Below are 20,498 nucleotides of genomic sequence, written 5' to 3'. Positions count from 1 at the left end.
AAATCTTTACGCATGCCTCCAACTGCCCACCCAAATACTTGTACTCCATAAACCATAATACGTCTTAAGTTATGCAATATGCACTAAAAAAAATGCTTTTCTTCATCATGGGAGTATTTTTACCTACAGAGACGAAGAAAAAAGAGCATTAGAACCGTATGTAAGAAAAATTCTCTTTAATAGTCTTTTACTTTACTGCTCTGAGCACACGATCAGTACCGTTAAGATTCGTTTAACAAGTTTTACGCACACAAATACACCAATATATTCGTTAATTTGGTCGTATCGATGACCGAATACTTAGTTATTTATCTACTGTTAGAGGTGTGGCAAAGTAAGCGTAAACGTCAACATATTTTTTTAGTATAGAATTTGACGATTTTGTGTTAGAATTCAGCTCAAAACGCTGTCATTAGACGACAAAGTAAACAAATTGAGTTTTCCAGACGTATTTTTAAAGTCAATTTAAATCGAATCGAAAAAACGCTACAAGATCTGACACGAGAGGAACGCAAATGCATCCAAAAGATCAAGAAAAACCCTTGCGATCCTGTCGCAGCAAACCCTTAGAATGGTCGAAAATCGGTGTTTGGACTATTCTCGATATTAAAGTAAATAACAGCCGTAAACAACAAACAAACGTAACACGCTGCTTTGGCTTGAAACGAACTTCAGCCTTTCCAATCTTTTTATTCTTCTTGGCTTTACTATTCAATAGACCACGCCGGAAAAATTGCTTAACTTACTAGACTTTGCCATGAACTTGGAGAGTCAAATCCTCAATACGAGATACTGGTCCGGATGGGATTAGAAATCTGGTCCTGCTATATGGAATCCGGCGCTACTGTCGCCTGTACTACCGGACCTCCCCTTCTTCATATCTTCTTTCAACCTTTGTTTCTAAATGGTTCTTTAAAGCTGGTGAATGGAATTGTAGTAGAACGCAAAAGGTTACGGGTGTTAAGGAACGCCTAGTGTCGCAAAACAAAAATTAAATTGTTCATTTATTCGTTTTTTCCACTTAAAAAAGATCAAAGTCCTACGCACTTGGCTCTTTTATATACTTGCCCTTCTCAGTTTTCTCTTACTTTTTTCTTATGACTTTCTCTCTCATCGACGATTCCTCCGACGCGTATTCCGACATTCTGTGCAGTGACAGTGGCTGTCGGCGTAAACAAGATTTGTTTAGAAAAGAATGGCAAATGTAAATTTCGAAAATGATTAATGATTTGCGACAGCGGCTGGGTGTAGGCTAATCAGGCTGATTGATCAGGTGAAGGCGAAAACGGCGCCGATCTTCAAACGACAGGACAGGTGAATCATATCCCATTCGGACTGTCCTCCTGAAATAAAGACTGACTATCCAACTACGTGTTACCGGGGAGTCTAGTAAGCTATTTCGATGACCGGCTTTACCTTAGAAGGTCGTCAAGCAATACATACAATAAGTCTGTAAGCTGTTAGATGTGCTATAAAAACGCTTACCATAATCTGAAAAACTTGTCCAAACAAAAACACACCAATTTTTCTTCAAATCCCAAACAAATGCAAATGCATACAACTAAGCGCCGTATAATCTACCAGATCTAAGATGAAGCACAAGAGCTTTCTGTTTGTTTTCCTTCGGCAAAAGCAAGCTCAAAAACAATTGCATTTCCATCCCTCTGGATCGGTACAGTACAGCACCAAAATATCCTTCTCGCAACCAGAGCAAAAATAATTCATTGCCATCTTTTTCATTTATTTACGATCCCCTCCATCCTGGCTTCAACCGCTTCCAATTTACTCTTGGATGTTGGCCAAGCCCTACGTTCCAAAGTTTTGGGCACATATTTCGAACGAATTTTACATCTATTTCACCTAAACTTCCTCGTACAATACACCCCCAGGCTGCCACTGACTGTCCCCTGCCGATGCCGGGAAAGGTTCGGCTTTCGACTCGATTTCTGCCGATACATCGAATATGCAAATTAGCTGCCGCCTGATTATTGATGAGATTTGCAAACTTTTTTCGACTCACCTTTTGCCCCCTGGTTTGCCTCCGGGAGCGCTTGAACAGGGAACTGAGCTGGCTTACAACGCGATAAAGTTCACTCGAAACTTGCAAAACTGCACACAGCGGAAAAGCGAAAGAATGAGACGGATCATCACGGATGGCCGGAAGTTGTATGTGAAAAGTTAATGTGCAAGTAAAATTATGCAAACTTTAAATGCCACGTGCTTCGCAACCCATTCCCTGTATGGCGCCCTCTCAGCAGCAAACTCAAACTGGAACAGCCGTAAGAAGAAACTTAAAAAAATACATTAAGAAAACGATGCTAAAGTGATGAATGCTTCGAGGTTGGATGACTTTTCTCCACGCCATCTTACACTGCTCGATCATCAATCGAGCACATTTTTGGTAAGCTATCGATTTTTCACCTTATCCAAACCATGATTAACTAAGCTTGTGCCGCAAAGGAAACGAAAAAATCGATCGCTTCATTTATCAGACAGCTCGCTCGCACACGGGAAATACATCTTCAGCAATCAGAAGCACCGACCATGTCCGAACCCCGTTCAAATTGAACCATCGAATGACAAACTTTTGACCCGAAAAATTATAAGATCGATCGAAATTTGTTGGAACACTTTTTCGCCGCACGCCACCGAACCGAACGCTTAGCGAAATTATGCCAACAAATTTGCCCAACCAACCAACGAGCAAACGCCAAATGGAAGCTTCAATTTCTGACCGGAAGTTTTGCACCGCAGCACGGAGCACGGTGGGTGGTGAAGATGCTGCAAGAAAGTCTCCTTCGCATTGCTTTTGCTAGCGTTTGCCAGAAAACTTTCGAGCCTTTGGTGGAAATGGAAATTTGGGCTAGCGCATTCACGATGGTTGGTTGGTGTTCATTTTCTTCGGCCGTATTTTTAGTTTCCGCAATCGGAAATGGTAACCGGCAATGTATTTTTCAATTTCTGTTTGTTTTCGTTTCTTTTTTCATTTGTTCCTTTTTTTCGGTACCACTTTTTTCCCAATTGCTTCTCAACCTCTCCTTTCCCGCTTGGAACGAAAAAATGTCCTAGCTCACCATCAGCAAATCATCGAAATTCAATTCTGCGCACGGGCACAGCAGTTTATGTTTCTTCATTGTGGTTGTGTTTTTTTTCGCTCCCCTTCTTCTTTCTGCTAGTGCTCTTCTGGTACTGCTGTCACGATAAAAATTTGGCGACATAGCGATGGGGTGAAAAAAAACTCAACCCCGAGCCATGCTGTAATTCAATTGTCTCGTGATTTTCAACGATTGGTGCAATTGCAAAAATTTGTCCGCAATGTGCGGCCGGAAATGAACGGAGCGTTTTACTGTGGCTAGATAAAGGTAACTTCAGTCCATGCTGAACAGCATAATTGGATATTGAAGGTGAAATCAGATTTCGACCCAATGAATAAGAGAAAAAAAACTATAAAACTTCTTTTTTACGAAAACACCTTTTTTAAATAGTTTGCTTGCAAATTTTACTTACAATACTTATGTGGACACTGTTGTGGACAAATGTTTTAAAAACTAAATAATTTCTCGCAAAAATTCTCTTCTTTTGATTTCGGCTTTTGAAATCCAACGATGAGGTGCGTTCACGATATCCCAAATAAAACCACAACATCGAGAGGTCTTGGCTTGTCGGTTAAAGATTCAAGAAGGTATTTTTCTTCTTTTTAGCTTAAAAACCGTCAGGTCAAGCCGGCCATCGAATGGCTTAGTAGACTTCCCGATACCCCGTAGTTGAATAGTCAGTCCTCACTACGTGTGGACGGTCCGGATGGGTTTTGAACCCCGGTTCTGCCGTATGAAAACCGGCTGTTTCGCCACCGTTTTCGCCTATACCACCTCGGTTTTCTAGCAGGTCTGCCCTAGAATATTATGTGTACAGTATTGCTTATTTTCTGTGTAGTCAAACTACATGCTATTTATTCAAATCTTTCGAAATAGCTACCCTGTGTCTTGATCCAGATCAGAACCATCGATAACACCCATGATCCGGCACCTGGAGCAAGCACTGGCAATCATTGACCTGGGAAGGTCCGCAAAACGGATTCAATTTCCTTCACTAGTTCCACCTTGGTGTTGCTGGCGAATCAATTAAGAGAATCACAAATTCGGCACTGTGCGGCATTCATCTGAAGCATATAAAGCCTACCATTAACTATCCGAGTGATCTAATGCTTGCACTACCGTTTCGAGCATTTTTTGAAGCCATCGGAGACCTGATATTTGGTCGATGAAGAACTACGACACGCGATACGAATTCAAACACCTTTCCCGTCTGAAGAAATTTGGTTTCCGATACCACTGGAAAGTCTGAAATGCAGTAAGCAATTTACTGGTTGCTCTAGATTCTTCTTTCCAAAAAAATCCAGATTCCCCAAACAAAAAATTTAAAATGTTAAACCTTGCAGTGTACACACTGTTAACTTTCAAATTACCTATCGCTTTTAAAGTTAATCCCGATCTTTAAGTAGAAGCGTAGCTGTAAGATTTGGCTTGAGCACCCTGTAGATAATAGCATTGCTTCCAATATTGCATACTTTTGGGAGAGTCAGAAATAAATTATTATAAATCCTTCTACTTTTTTAAATAAATTTGCTTGTAGCCGTAACAAGGAATTAAAACAATGTCATGAAACCTTCTTTCAACCTTCCAATTAGCTATACCAAACATAATCTATCATCTTACCGCAGAAAACAATTTCGCGTGTTAAATCATGTACACAACTGGAAGAACAACTTCTCTCCTTCTTTACATTCCTAAACCCGCTAAAGAGACGGATCGTTTCAAATTCATTTCATAGTAATCAAGCTTAATATTTTATCCATCAACCTTTTTCTGTTGCAATCTGTACCGAATAACACTATAGCGCGAGCATCGGCACGTTCCTTCATAGTTTATATCAAGCGGTTTGGCCCGCTCAATCACGATCACTCCAAGTGCTCCGTGTTTTAGTTTATCGCTTTAATCCCCTTTCATCATTCATCCGTCCCTTTTTTTTTTTCGACACCAAGACCATAAAGTTTCAGCCAACAGCACACAGACAGCCACACCAAAACGAACCAAATAAAAAAGGACACAAACACAACTGAACTAAGCCAACGCGTTCCGTCCTGTGTTCGCTCTATCACCTTTCGTTTTGCTGCCGGGGCGTTAAATATTCAAAGGATCGTAAAACCTGTACCACCGACACCGGTGGCCAAAGCTCGCGGGACAATGTACGGTGGTGCACGGTGGAACACTTCGCTTTAAATATTCTGTCACCCAAAACCACTCAAATCCCACTGCAGCAATCGATCGTGAAAGCACCCGGAGTGAAGATTGCCTCGTTCATGCAATCACGGACCCTTAGATTCTCTCTCTCTCTCTCTCTCTTTCTTTCTCACTCGCGGCAGTTCGAACTCATCTTTTCGTCGCACCATCGTCGTCGTCAGCATCATCATAGTCATCATCTTCATCAACGTCATTGTCGTCGTCGTGATCTCAAAAGCTTCACTGTCGGAAAGAGGCTTAGCCGAGGCGTTCCTTCGATCTACCGAGCATCCGAAAAGGCCTCCAAATGATGAGCATAATGAAATATTTAGCAGACAATTTTCTTCTTTCGCCTGCGCGCTGCAGCACAAGGAAAATATTAAATTAAAATACACACGCATCGCATCGGAAATTGTCATCAATAATTTATGTCAAACTCGCTCCTCGATGTGCGGCTCCCCGTACACAGTGAGTTTCCCCACGAGAAAAGGTGAATCTATCTTTCAATTCGTACCGCTGCCACAACCGAACGGAGCCGGATGAGATGAGTTTGATTGTGTGTCTGTCGGCGTGGCTGTGGAGGGAGGTTTGGGTACATCCTTAGCAGGATACAATGACAAGCGATCCATGCCGTGCAAGGTACGGATGTGGGAAACAAACTCTATCTACTATAGGATGTGCAAATTTCGCAACATGCAGCAGCGAACCGATCCGCAGATCACAACCGGCACCCTCCGAGGGTTGTACATTGCACAAGCACAAGACGCCGCCATTCACCACCGGAATGTGAATCCTGTCCTGTATGTGCATCGAACGAATCGTCGAATCAATATTAAATTGCCACTTTATGCTTGCAACCGAAGCTCCGAGACGAACCAGCGAAGGAGCGGAAATATTATAAGTACGTTGGTTGGTACAATCGCGGACGAAGCAATCCCCCTAGGGGGCCCAGGAAGAACCACACGCTAGCATAACAATTCCTCGTTATTCGGATTTCAAACTCCTCGCACATTTTCCCGATACGCCCGATACACCACACGACTGTCTCGATCACGAGTAGGATTAATGAAAACAACAGCATCACTGTGAACATCGCTGCTGCCGCTGCTAACCGTGCTCACCGATAAGGATACCAATTTCCGTCCGCTTGCACACAGCAAACTGCTCCGGCTGTGCACGAAAGTGGGCGGTAAAATTGCAAAAGAATAAACATAACAATAATAAGCGCCCTCGTTTGGTAAAGAACGAAGGAACACATACAATCCAAATTATAATAACCGAGAGCTGCAAAAGCAAAACAGGATCAATCCGCTTGCCAAGATGCAGCAATGTCTCGTGCAAACTGGAGCGATTGTCGTACTCCTCTCCACTCGACTTGAGATTTGTTTATTTGTTCGGTGCTTTCTGGAAAATGCACACCGGCTCAAGCAACAATCTGTCATTCTGTTTTGACTGTACCTCAAAGCTGTTATTTTTTCGCTAAATCAACAGTTGCAATCAATGAACACGAAACGAATGCAATTTCGCGAATTTTTTGCTCCCATAACAATAATCACCTCTTGTGTGTGTGTGTGAGTGTGTGTGTGTGTGTGTGTGTGTTGATTGTTCATTTTCTTACATTCAAAGCAATAAAAATAACAATCTCTGTTGGTTTTCGATTCATTGTGTATAATCCTCGAAAGATTAGTTTTGCATTTTTAATCACGATTAGAATTAAATTATTAAATCCATTTCATGAAATAATTCATATGTCAACCTCATAGTAAACCGATACTACTTTAAACTTTCATGTCATGTCATGTCAAACGAAAAATTCCAATTTCTAAAATGTTATTCACACAAGGTTGTGCTATTAGTCCTCCAGAGTTTATTCAATATTGATTTCAAATCCATTCTCAGAATCTTAATTACGTTAGTCTTACAATACGACAATGAATATTTCCGGTAATTTGTGTTCCCGGTAATCCGGTACACAAAACCGAGTGCATTCCAAGTAAACCATTTAATGACTGGTATGACCTATAATGATTAAACCCCATTGTCCTTATTGATACACGTGTAATACAGGGGTTTACTGGTTAGTTTCAAATGTCAACTGCATTTCAATTTTTGTTACGAACTTTTTCAACATGTCATTAATATTTTTTGCTTCTAGATAATTTTCTATTTTACCTACTATATTGCAACTCTTATTGCACTCTATTTCAGTGTTTCGCAAGCCACATAAAAGACTGTAGCAAATGAATTTTCAACAAACAAACAAACATGTTGGTGGGCAAGTCATATGTTCAAACGTCAGTTTTGATTCATTTTCCATGTTCTACTCGGTGTCAAGAAATCATTTTAAGGACGAATGGATAGTGTATTTATCGAGCGATTTTGACCTCACTGATAATGTAATGTGCATTAAAATTTACGTAGCAAATAGCTGCACCAAAACTATTCTAGAAGGGGATTTCCCGAGTCAATAGTTTCATTGTGAAATATTTTCACATGTTTAAATTTATGACCTCTATGTCGCTGTCGGAATCCTGAAAAGTATAAACATCCTTACTCGATTTGACCATGTTTCGAAAATAAATGACAAAAAGAAAATTATCTCAACGTCAAAATTGCACAGCGGATGGTGAAAACGTTCTCTAAAGCATTGTAAAATCCAGTTGACAAGTTAAAAATAGCCTGTAATCCCTGTTATTTTGTTAGGACTGCATGAAATAAAAATTTAAAAAACATTAAATGCATCTTCGACAAGATGGACAGTATATTATTAACCTTCATAAAACAAACTATTTATAAACGATCTTAATATAAATGAAACCCAGTATAGCTATCAAACATGAAATCGATGAACCAATAAAATGGTACCTAAATTGACGATATTTTGGAACTTCCTTAATATGACAGTCCAATTTTAGCCATCCATCACGTGATGTTGAATCATCAAGTCGCTGGGTGTCTCGCACCAAGTACAGAACCGTACTTTGCGAAATGTCATTTTTTTCTTGCATGGTTTCTATTTCTAATACCTAGGCTTCCTAGGCTGTGCCGTGCTTGCCACTCGACATAATTACATTAGCTTGTGGTCGGCTTCCCGGAACGTTATTCATACCTATCGCAAACGGAATGCTGCTGCCTCATCTTTACTGCCAAATATCTCAATTGCATTTCATTGCGAGATCGTTGATTTCTTTATCCACTCATGCACACGCTGTGCGTTTATTGTTGTTTTTTTGTTCTGCTTTATTGTGCCATACCTTTTCAAACATCGCATAACAACACCCGAGGAAGATTCTTTTGTTTTATTATCTCCTACCCACCACACCCCCCCCCCCCCCCTCCCAAGCAGCCGGTACCATTCTTTTGTACCTTTTCATCAACAGGTTCACCGTCAGCCACCAGGCACCAGGCGGCTCCATCAGTTCGTGTGTGTGCAGAAGAAAAGACCTCTCATCTTATGGTCGTACCGCTTGTCTGATGCTTGCGAGCAGAGTGGTGTGCGAGCAACGGCAACACAATATACAGTACACCTCGTTCGCTTGATTGAAGGCAGCATGAATGCGATACACCAAAAAAAAAAACACCCAGCCAACCACCCAACACGACAATGGTACGGCTCATCAACGTCTTACGCTTGCCGGATGGGGTTCCCTCGTACCTGTACGCCCGACTCTTCCCAGTACGCATTGTATTATTGCGATGATATTGTCAGCGTGCGGCAGGTTCATAAATAATAGAACGTAAAATGAAATGAAATCGACGCCCGGTCGAGAAACGATATGTTTCTCAGCGGAACGGTCGCCCGCTCGCACAGGGAAAACAGACGCGATTGAACAACCCGGTATCCTCCATCTCCGTGGAACCGGAGTGGTGATGGTGGAACTGGGGTGGTATTGTCAACATTTGTTCTACCCATAGATTCCCACTCATCCGTTACGGAGTGCTTTGCGTTGAGGAAGACAGCGCGCCGTAAAGAAGACGAGGAACAAAAAAAGCTGATTCTCCCCGAAACCGAACCGAAAGTCATCCCGAGAAGGAAAGCGATCCAAGCGATAAGTCGCCCTGCGATAACCATCTGGTGCAGACTTATCCTGGAGTGGCAGTCGGCAAAGCATAAAAAGGGGCTGGCGGGAGGAACACATTTTGCCTGACGGAATCAAATCGTGCCAGTACCGTTCCCTTCATCCCAGTTGATTTTGATCCTTTTTTTTTTTTTTATTTTGCCTTTCGATCGTCGTTCACGGGAAATCTGCCGGTAGCATGGAGGAGGTGAATTTTCAATGCTACACGTGTTTTTCGGTATTTTGCGTGCTTCTAACACATTTTCTTCTTTCTAGCGTGTTGATGTGTTCATTTCTTTTTCTTACACACCCATGCACACAGTCCGTATTTTGGTGTTTCACGTGGATAACCAGGCGTCTCCATCCGGGCGTCGATTTCCGCGTGGTGCGACAAGGTAAAGGTAAAGAAACGTTCGTCCAGGCTACTGGGTGGAAAAATAAGGGACACCCTTAAATAAAACATACCCTCTCACCCCGCTTACCCCCCCCCCCCCCTTCTTCCTCATCTCCTCTTGTACAGTGACATGGTTCGTCTCTTTATTTCATCATAGTTCGAGGAAAAACGCTACCATGCCATGGTAGTTTTGCTTTTCTGTTACGTTTTTATTTCGTGCAAAGATGCACGGCAACGTTTCGCTTCTTCGGCTTACAACAAACCGCAAAACGCAATTTTGTACAAGTGAAAGCGAAGCACGAAGCAATGAGCAATATTACCGTCCGTGCTCAAACCGGAAGCTGTCTCCCTTTTTTTTCTTTTTTTTTTTTTTGGTGCTGTTCCATTTCCAGTGAACACTTGCCTTGCTGCAACTCTCCCTCCCCGTTTTCCTTGGTATCAATTTACTAAGAATAATATAAATAGTGTGCAAAGAAACACACGAAACAACAAGTTGAAAGCGAGCAGAAATAACGAAGGTGAATAATTCAGTTCCATTTTCTTTTCGGTGCCATTTGGCGTTCGGCTGGCTGGCCGATGGTGGACGGTTGTCGAAGCAAAAACCTTCGTAAGAACAAAACAAAAGCTCCTCCAAGAGGACTCGATGGCAATTGTAAGAAAATTGATAATTTAAACTAGTCTTCTTGGTTGTGTCAAGAGCCCTATATCAAGAGCAATATCACTTCAAACAGAAATATCTGCAGAATACAAGCATTTGCTTGTCTATAAGTCTATAAAGGCCTACACAAACAGTGATCAAAACTATCGATTATCCCACCCATCGATGCTTATAGATACAGGCTAATAATATCTCATTCAAAATTAGGTGTACCACCTGCACATACCTATTGGAATGAAAATAAACTCTTGCATAAATGGATTTCGTTCACGATACGTGTTCTTCATTATCATCTTCAAACAAAAACCTCTCGCAAACTTCAGGCATCCGATAGATTCCTTTCAATTACGTATCTTCGAAACAAAAAAAGAAAACCAAAAGCCACCAACAGAAACAGCTAACGATACCCAAAATAGCACTAGACAGTCATTCTCACTCACTCATCCCGAATTCAATTTCAAAGCCCACCCGAGAGCGCCTATTTATGCTTCACCGTCAACACCGCAAAGGAGACTGGAATTTGGCTCATTTCATGGTCTGTTTTTTTCTTTACATCCCACCACTCGTTTACGTTTTTACCAGGCGTTTCACATGGCAGACGGTAAACGGCCTGCCCGTGTGCGTCTACCCTGCTAATAAATTGCTAAATAACTTCAGCGATCGCTTCACCACCGAGCTCAGCTGCAACCCACGCGTTGCCATCCGCCGGTTAGAACCGGTGCGTCACGAAATTGATATCATCCACTGCAGATGGGATGAGAAAAAAAAAACGTGGCGTAAAATTGAGCACAACCCCTGAAGGAATGTGTGCTCGAAGCCCGAAACTGAGAAGAATTTAAAGTGAGGAAGAAAAAAAAAATGGAACACTCTCACAACAATAATCCCTGGCGCAACAGTGGATGCGAATGCTAAGGACCCGACCAAAGTTATCCACTTCTTCGCGGGGCCAGACGTTCGCGGGCTGCCAGAAGGAGAGCGCATGCTGAGTGTGCGACACGAGCGGGAAGGACACCACGGCTGCGTTAGCATCGTGACACTCTAAAGGTACCACACTTCAAAGTGATTTAATTTAACGAGAAACCGCTCGAGCTCTTGGAGGAAAAGGGCGCATAATAAAGCACGCGGCGCCCACCAGTGCCTTTGGGTGCGCGTGTTTTCCGCTTCCTGCTATTCACCGCCAGATGTCGCACCGCAGACGACTTTTTCGGCTAAACAAAGGGCAGCGGAAAAGCAAAAGAAAACGCACAACCTTCTCCGTTTTGTCGTGCACACCGGAAACTATAGCAAAGAGGCCCCCGCGTACCACTTCCCCAAACACAATCCTTCCGCGCGTTCGTTGACAGACCGAGACCGATGGACACCTTTCGAATTCGGGCCCCTTTTTTCAAGGGCGCACCGGGGAAGATATTGTCGCGTCTTCTTCATTATGCAAATTTATTCACCCTCGTGCCAGTGATCGGCCGAAAACCCGAGGGCACGGGTGTTACACGTCGGCGACGTTTGGTGATCCGTGGAAAAGTGTTTGTTTCTGGTATGCCTATTATTACAATAAGCCTTCCTTCGGTGGTGCGCCGACCTGGTACACTGCTATCGCTCGCTTCTTCCTGTCCCGCGCGTTCCTGTGCCGTGTGACGAGCAATCATTTATGGCGTTTTCTCTCTCATTTCCTCTCTCTCTTCATCGCTCTTTTTCTTCCTCTTATTGATCATATTCTGCCATCAACGGCATAGTTTGCACCGTTTCCGTCATCGGAGTTCGAGAAAGGGGCCTTCACTCTGACCTCGAAGGGCCGCTTAATGTGCCACAATTTGCACAATAATGGTCCTGGCATCCGGCGACGGGCTTGGACAGGAATTCTCAAGCACCGGGTGCCAGTAGGTTCACTGATTGGTGTAAAAATGACAGTTGAAATATTTTTCAATTTGCTCACTATGGTTTAATGTGACATAAAGTAGAAAATTTTATCTTTTTCTTCACATGAATATATGTTTTAAAAATACAAGTAGAATATATCATTATAATAATTTGGCTCTAAAAATATTTATTGATGATATGACGGGAAGAATTTTAAATTTATGGCAGCTAAAATTTTAAGCTAAAAAACAAATAAAAAATATTATTTTTATGATTTTCTTCAAATTTTAACAAACAAAAAGTGATAAATTACGTTCCAAACCAATTCAACTACTATTCAAGATGTAAGTAGAAAAAGTTTAAAGGAAATATCACAGCTTCTGCAGTTCTTTACATAACTTTAACAAACACTTGTTTTTTTGAGGATGTTGTGAAAATTTTATTTTATTTTATTTGAGTATGATGGCTCTAATGTATTTAAAACCTGTTTTTCTATACTATACAAAGTATTCAAAACCCACACAGAACTATATTTCTTACAAAAATACAAATTCAAAAACATAAAAATAGTACACAGACACTTGTGAAAAGCAAGTGCAATCATTTAAATAAGTTCACCATGGCCAGCACCGCGTGGTAAAAGTTGTGGAATCTTCAATTTAAAGCTTTTAAATTATTTGCAACCTTTTTGAAGTGAAATTACTATCCCATTTCTCCCTCTTCCTCTCTATCTCTCCCCCTCCGAACCCCCCCCCCCCCCCCCATCACCCCTTTCCGACGGGAAGTTGATGTTGTTTGACTTGTATTTGTTCGTCATTTCCTTCCACTTTCAAGTGGAACCACCGAAAAGAAAATGGAATGCTATCATGAACGAAATGATCAAACCAACACCAAGCGCGCGCGTCATAATCTGTGAGCGTAATGAAAAATTTACTTACACTTCCAAGCCCTTTGCCGGATGGAATCTTGTTTATCCGCCATATCCTACTAAGTAATGCCGCTTCAACCGTACCGGTACACCACCCTACCCGTGCGGCACCCGGTGCACCATGTCATTATTTCTGCCTGCGCGTAGATGCGCGTCCATTAAAATATAATGAGACAAATGGAATGGTGCTGTGCAGTGGATTTCTCGCTTGCTTCACGCTGCAACACAATTCCTAGTGTACGCAGCGTAGCGTTTGATCCTGCGGATGGACAGATTCACTCGCCGTAAAAGACATCGTTGCGCTTCGCCCTTTACAAGCCACAGAAACGCAAGAACGCAGGGTGAGGGTTTTTTGAATTCACCCAGTGGACACGGTTGTTAATGCAGCAGATTTGGTTTTCTTCGCCTTCCGGCCTCCAGAAGCCTGGGCCAGATCTTCTACCACACCGGTTGCTTCTTCATGGTGTCTTTTGCGCTTCCCTTGATGGTGCTTCATTTATTTTAACTTCTTAAGGTTCGTGTGTTCTTTTGACGGGGTTCCTTCTGCTATCATTCGAACCCATCGTGAGTATACGCTGGTACGAAAACTTTCCACACCAAAGCACCCGAAACTCGAAGAGCCGTTGATGAAAAGGGTGGTGTGAAAATCTTGACCAAAAGAAATTGTTTGCATCCGGTGGTGCATTCAGTGTGCAGTGTGCAGTGAGTGTGTGTGTGTGTGTGTGTGTGTGTGTGTGTCTGCGAGCGCTTTACCAACCAACAAAGTGCACCGCACTGCAGTGTGAGTTTGCGGTGATTTGAATTAGATGAGTGGCCCCTGACGGAACCATTATCCTACACCATGCCTCTGCAAAGGCTCTACTCCTGTGGAAGGATGTTCCCCGGATGTGAAGTGCATCCACTTTGACCAGCCCATTATGAGCTAATTCTTGTCCTCTTGTACCTTACACTGTGTAAGGTGGGAAGCGATGTTTAGCTCCTTCTATTGGTAACGTATCATCGACCGATGTATGTGTGTGTGTGTGTGTGTGTGTGTGTGTGTGTGTGTGTGTGCGAGCGTTTGTGCACAAACGATGTTACCCTACCAACACTTTACACTGGGAAGATTGTCCTCAACGTGGCTGTAACCCCACTGAAAAGTGTTAATGCGGATGCGGAAGTAGCACATTTAAAATTCATAGTGTCGCAAAAATTGACACCATTTTAGTGGGTTGTTTAGTTTGGGTTGGTTGGTGGGGATCAGTAACAACACAAACACTTTTTCCCTAAGATTGTGGGACGCTCTTACGTACAGTGTGAAACATAAGATAAAAACCAACACAAAAATTTATTTATTTTTAACAGCGGTTAACCTTCGATGGACTGCGATCAGTGCAGGCATAGCTGGAACAATGTACAGAAGGGAATGAAAAAATTGTTAAAGGAGGTAGTGGAAATACTGAGGAAAAAGATGGAAATCAAACAGGTGAGAAGCATTGTTAAACGCCTGAAAACATTAATATAGAGGATCGATAAGCGTTTGGCCATTGCACCTTTGATGGAGCGCTCATAGGAATTTTAAATAAAAGTTGAGACGCGTCCATATCATTACGGAGCAAAACCACTTATAGATGCTTCAGAGAAAGACGCCAGTCTTTCCTCCAGGAACATTAAACTGGCTAACGATTTCCTTCGACGATTTCCCTAACGAACCTTACAATTCTAACCACGTGATTATTTTTATAAGAAAAAATCAACAAAATAATCAAAATAAATAATTTACATTTGTTATTAAAAACCAATCATAATTTTATAATTACAGCATCCACTGTACGTCTTAACCAAGAGCGCAACTATAATTCCACACTAGCGGGCAGTTGGGCGCCACCCAGAAACGTCATCCATGCTCAAGGAAATCGTCCGGAAGTAGGCAGCATACAGGCAACCATCCGTCAAACCATGCCTGTATTAATGATCCCCCCCCCCCCCCATCTCACCTCCCCACCTCCTTCTTTCCCATTCCACACTCATCCCTTCCATCGCCATCCTTCACTGCTTCACAATCTTCCGGGGGGAAAACCTGCACCAACAAGTGGTATTTACATTAATTGTTGGATAATTAATTTGCATTTAATAGCAGACGTGGGACACTTTCCTTCCCAGTTTGGCAGCACGCGAACGGAGGTGTCGCTAAGATGTGGCACCATGTTTCAGCAGCGTTAGCAAGATCCCGGCGGGGCTCGAGCCCTACCGGTACCCGCCATGATTGATGAAGACACTCCACCTCGGGAAAGGACTTCACACCCGGAAGCCCCTTAAGGATCGCTGCCAAGTAGAAAGCATGGAGGCACGTTCAAGTGGGCACTTGGCGTGTGTGCGTGTGTGTGCTTGTGTATAGTGTGTTTACCAGAGAAGTAGGCTCCTTACAGTGTGACGCTTAAGAAAGACAGCACACGCTAGCAGTACGGTTGGTCGAAAGCTTCACTCCAACCGAAGCATGGTAATTCACTGTGTCCTTGGAAGCGACTGCTTCCTTCCAGCCTCATCGCACCCGTTTTTTGCTGAATGCTGATTCGCTGAATACAAACGCTCCACAAACGTATGTGGACACGAACAGGCAACACGGGAGCGACGGGGACCGCCTTCAATGGTATTGTCCACCGTGGAACGTCTGTACAAGCTGTTTACCCTTTTCGCACGTTATTTGCTCCTTTTGCGCGCCCTGCTCTTTGTTCTCCGTTCCTCGGTGCAAACGTTTGATGAGTGAAGCTTCCCGTTTTGTACAGCTTTTCTGGGTTCCGGCTTTTGGCGACACAATTGTGCCGTGCTCGTTGTTGTGTGCTATTCCTTCCAATGAACCTGCACACGAACTAAACTATACTCACGTTACTTTTGATTGCAGTAAAAGTGGGTTTCTTTTTTATGCTTTGTGCAGAGACACACACTACTGTCTTGTAATTGCTTATTTTTGTAAGTACATACAAACTCGTCAGTTCTCTGTGTTTATCGTTTGAAGTGATCCATCGAATTTAAGGGCAAGCCCTTTCATACTGTTGTTTGTTGTTCATTTGTTTAACCGGTACTAGGTTTCACTAATTACTGTTAATTGCTAATCAATAAATAATCAAATATGAACTGCAGCCTACTCACGCAACGACGCCCAAAAATATGCAATGTGGCTGTTAAAATTATCTTTACGGATTTTACGGTGCAAAGCATTACTTTTATTCTCTTTTCCGTCAATCGCCATCTGCGCGGTAGAGCAAGAAGATGCTTTTAATAGCTTAACAAATGTCTACCATAAAAAAACGTGAACTTTGAAACATGAAGCTACCCCGTTTGCTGTTAATCGATTCACGAAAAACGCATTTATTGAGCTATTGAACTACCACATGTAGGAAAACATGTAATTAAACACAATAAACGCTGTAAAGCAAATGTTTGTTTTTCGTCGTTTAATCGCAGGTATGCAACAATTATTGCAAAGCTTGATAGCAACAGCAAAATATCCATCAATTCGATAGCAAAACCACAAAAGGAAAACAACAGCTTTACACTTTCGATCGGTGAATAAATCTTTCGCTTTATTCCCGGCACAGTGCAACTGCTTTTTTAATGCTCACCGAGACGTACCGAATTGAAACCATTCATTATTGATTATTATCGGATTGTTGCGTTGTTTGTTTGCTTTTTTATTCCTCTTTTTTTCAATGTTAATATTGGCATTCCTATCCAATTCCCGTGCGTTTATTGTTGTTTTTTTCTTCGTATTTTCACGCGCTTACACTGCGACATAATCTCTCTTGCACGGGCACAGCAAATGGTTCGGTGATTCGTTTGCCGTAGAGGAGGTATGATACGGTGGCTACTTTCAGTTGATGCATACAGGAGTAAAGATTTAAAAATAAAATAAAACACATATAAACAAAGCTTAATGCTTCATCATCACTCACAATGCAGCACGTTTGAGTAGTCGTGAAGGTTTTTTTTAGAGCTTAAATATTTTATTTAAATGAATCAATGCTTTGTAAAAAAAATGTCACTACTTGCATTACAAATTTCTTATCAATTATTAAAAATATTTACATGAAATTTGTGTAACGCGAAAAGCAGAAACAACATGAATAACTATACCGTAAGTACCATGTTCCTGATAAGTAATTCACAAATTTGCAATAAATTTATTTTGAGAGTAATTCTCAACTAACATTCATTCGAAGAATGGTCCAACCAGCTCAGGCATTCATCGATTTTTATTTTTTTAATTTATGTATAATTTCCATTCAACCAAAATTTTTCCTATAAATTATAATCAATGGTTCAACCAAGCCATTAATAACCCACCGGATAGTCAATTTCTAGGCCAAATCAATATTTGCTCATTTTTAAATAACAAACTGTTGACGTCTGTAAGTATGCAATGTTTTGTGTTCTACCATGAAGATTAATTATTTTTAACATTTCTGTTGCACATCAATGCAGCAGTAATCGTTTCCACTACGTCTCCTTCGACATACGCTTCAGTTCAATCATTCAGCAGTGCAACACACAATAAGCAAAAAACACTTTACAAAACAAACCTGCTTTAAAATGCAGCCGCACAAATGCAAGTCACTGTTCAAAGGCATTCAAAAAGAGCATACTGCAACGACACAGCAGCAGCAGCACAGCTTTGGTAGACAAAATATGTTGACGATTTTCGTGCGAGCCACGTCGCGTATTCTACGCCACTTGCTCCCTGCTTCGTCTGGTGGTACTTGTCGTTTTCCTTTTTTTTATATTGAAAGTGGAAAGTATGGGAAGGAACAGTTGTTTATTATTTTATCTCATTCAGCACGCGACTGTCCCGGACCCATAACCGACACCATCGCAAATGTGCATCCACGAATGCACCGCGAATGGATCCCATTATCGCACACACACACATACACTTTTACACAATAAATAAATGGCAATGTGTAAATTGCTCATTTAATTAATTCTTCGGTCGGCAGCCCGTTTGGTTCGCGTCTGGCTGGCACTTCCGCCAGATGGCAATGCGGGCACATTATGCGCGTAATCGAGCAGATTTTTACCCCAAAGCAGACAGGCTTGGGCACACCTTTTCACGGCACCTGCCATACGATGGTTGAAAACGATGCAGAATTATTGTCCACTCGAACTACCCGTTCCAGCTGCCTGCTAGGGGGGATGTTGTCCACAGCCAATAGATTAGAGCATCAGGCTATTGGTTGGTCAGCATTTTAAAAGGCAACACTCTCTCTCTCGAGCGAGAGTTGCTCATTATGCTGTGCTTCCGTTCGGTAGTGGCGAAAAACGCGTTCGTCTAATTGTTGTATAGCCATTTGCGGCAAATTGCCACCATTGACTCTTAACGCTAGACGAAGCAATTAATGCACAATCGATGCTCCCCGGTTTCCTGCAGATTTGGGTGAGATAAAAATGATCGTTTTTTTTTTTATTCGGCACCCAACTGTGATGAAAGCTTCCGTCTACGATGCAGATCCCGAGGTAACGATACGTTGCACGAAGCCTTTTTGCCAATCAAATAGATGTGTTCGGCATTCAGCGTCCGACTGTGCCAGCATAGCAAATATTGGCCCATGTCGGCGATATTGAACTAGGCTCGATTGGAGATTCGCGCTTATGGTGCGCCCCCCCGAGGTCAATGGCAACTGAATCAATAGTGAGCGTTATTCAATCTAACGCTTGAATCGATGAGATGGGATAAAGCGGAAGCATATATTTAGCCGGTGCAAACATTGCAGCTGCTGAAACGCAATGAATTTGCTGTGCCCAATGGGTATGGTGTGTATTTAAATGGTTAGTTTTCGGTTGCATCAAGTTCAATTAAGTTCTCTTTACAGTACTTTTTCTATCACAAATCGTGAGACATGAACTTACGCAGCATTGCAAATTGCATACAAATAGGCGCCACGATTTTAACAGGCTTTTCGACTGCTTTTGTTAAAAATAAATTAGTTATACCCACTTTCTGAATGGCTGAGAATCAACGGAAGATGTTAAACCAGAAGCGTTAAATGCAAAAAAAAGCTTTCAAGAAAAGAGAAGATTGTAATAATGATGTCAAATAGTAGTTTTTACTACAATTTCTACCTTATTTCCGTAGGTTTTTACTTATGCAGCAATTATGTTTTCAATTTTACCAAGAAAACCATTCACTGCCTTTCTCTTACGAGTGCAATCACTATCACACGACAAATTCCTACATTTTCCAAATCTCCTAACAGCACCATCGCGCAACAGGCAGCCGACCTGTTGTGCTTAAAAATGAATCATCCAAAGCAATGGCTCGGAGCCATTACAAAGTGCTCGTCCCTTCCCTAATAATGTCATTGTAATTTCAAACGAATCATCACCGTTCTACCCATTTGGCCACCCGAAACCTACGTAAACCGTTTTCACCGTTTTTAGTGGAGTGCGTTCTATCGTATTCGCCTCGCGATCTAATCCAGTGACATGAACCCATGCGCTCGTACGTTTAATTATAGCTTCAGGCACCAAAATTACTTCCTACATTATTCTGCTTACGATTGGCCAGGAATGGGGAGACGATACGGTGCATCGTAGTGCGCCGGGGAAGAACGCATGTGGAACGGCATGGAGGGGATTCTGAATCCCCTCGATAGAACAGGCAAAGCTGCTTCGCTGGAGTCATTCAGACGGCGGGCAATTGTGCCTGTCCCAGGGGATACGTAAATGACTGCTAATAGCTCGGGAAGGATACGTGAACCATGGTCGCGCGCACAATGGTCGTGATCCAAGGGTCTGCTGGGACAGCTGGGTTCACATTGGCACGAATTCTGGCCCCCGGAGATAATGAACCGCGGCTCTCCAACATCCACCAAGTGGAACGCAAGCACGAGCCAATTCGAATCGAAAGGGGCTTGTCCATCCGATGTTGATTAGTTGCACGAAATATTCTCGCACTAATTGATACTTACGCGGGCACTGAGCGGTACCGTGAGTGGGCGGAACAGAACACTTCTTATCCCGCTTCGGATGAAGGGTGGATTACGCGCGTAAGTTATAGCCATGGGTTTCGTCCCGCCGCGGTAAACCCCCCATCTCGCTCAGGCACACCTTGGGCCAGGGGTGATAAAAACGCTGACCCTCGCTAGCACCGCGGTCTGCATTCATTGCTGGCTTTGGAAGTTAATTTTCGTTCCGATCAAGGTGCCGGTGGCCAAGACCCGGAGGTTGAGTTTTGTACAGCTAATAGCGACGAAAGGGAGTCGCATGCTGTCTTACGGGGGTTTTAAAATACAAATTCATTTACGCTGCTCGGCCGAGGGGAGCGAGTAATGCTTTATACTGGGTGACTGAG

At 42.5% G+C, this 20,498-nt stretch overlaps 3 protein-coding genes across 3 annotated transcripts in view; 2 read left to right on the top strand and 1 right to left on the bottom strand.

The window, feature by feature from the left end:
• Nucleotides 1-15,977, bottom strand: part of LOC126557685 (connectin-like) — a 323,190-nt gene extending 307,213 nt beyond the window's left edge. The window contains exon 1 of the mRNA XM_050213542.1: nucleotides 15,966-15,977. The gene's annotated coding sequence lies outside the window, so the exon portion shown is untranslated. The remainder of the gene's footprint in view (nucleotides 1-15,965) is intronic.
• The window catches only part of LOC126557756 (connectin-like), a 378,559-nt gene that overhangs the window by 118,429 nt on the left and 239,632 nt on the right, over nucleotides 1-20,498 (top strand). The gene's annotated exons all lie outside the window — the stretch shown is intronic.
• The window catches only part of LOC126558444 (1-acyl-sn-glycerol-3-phosphate acyltransferase alpha), a 334,524-nt gene that overhangs the window by 161,533 nt on the left and 152,493 nt on the right, over nucleotides 1-20,498 (top strand). The gene's annotated exons all lie outside the window — the stretch shown is intronic.

The sequence above is a fragment of the Anopheles maculipalpis genome, chromosome 2RL (assembly GCF_943734695.1).
Source record: "Anopheles maculipalpis chromosome 2RL, idAnoMacuDA_375_x, whole genome shotgun sequence".
In the NCBI taxonomy this organism is placed as follows: Eukaryota; Metazoa; Arthropoda; class Insecta; order Diptera; family Culicidae; genus Anopheles; species Anopheles maculipalpis.
This window is presented reverse-complemented; position numbering and strand designations above follow the sequence as displayed.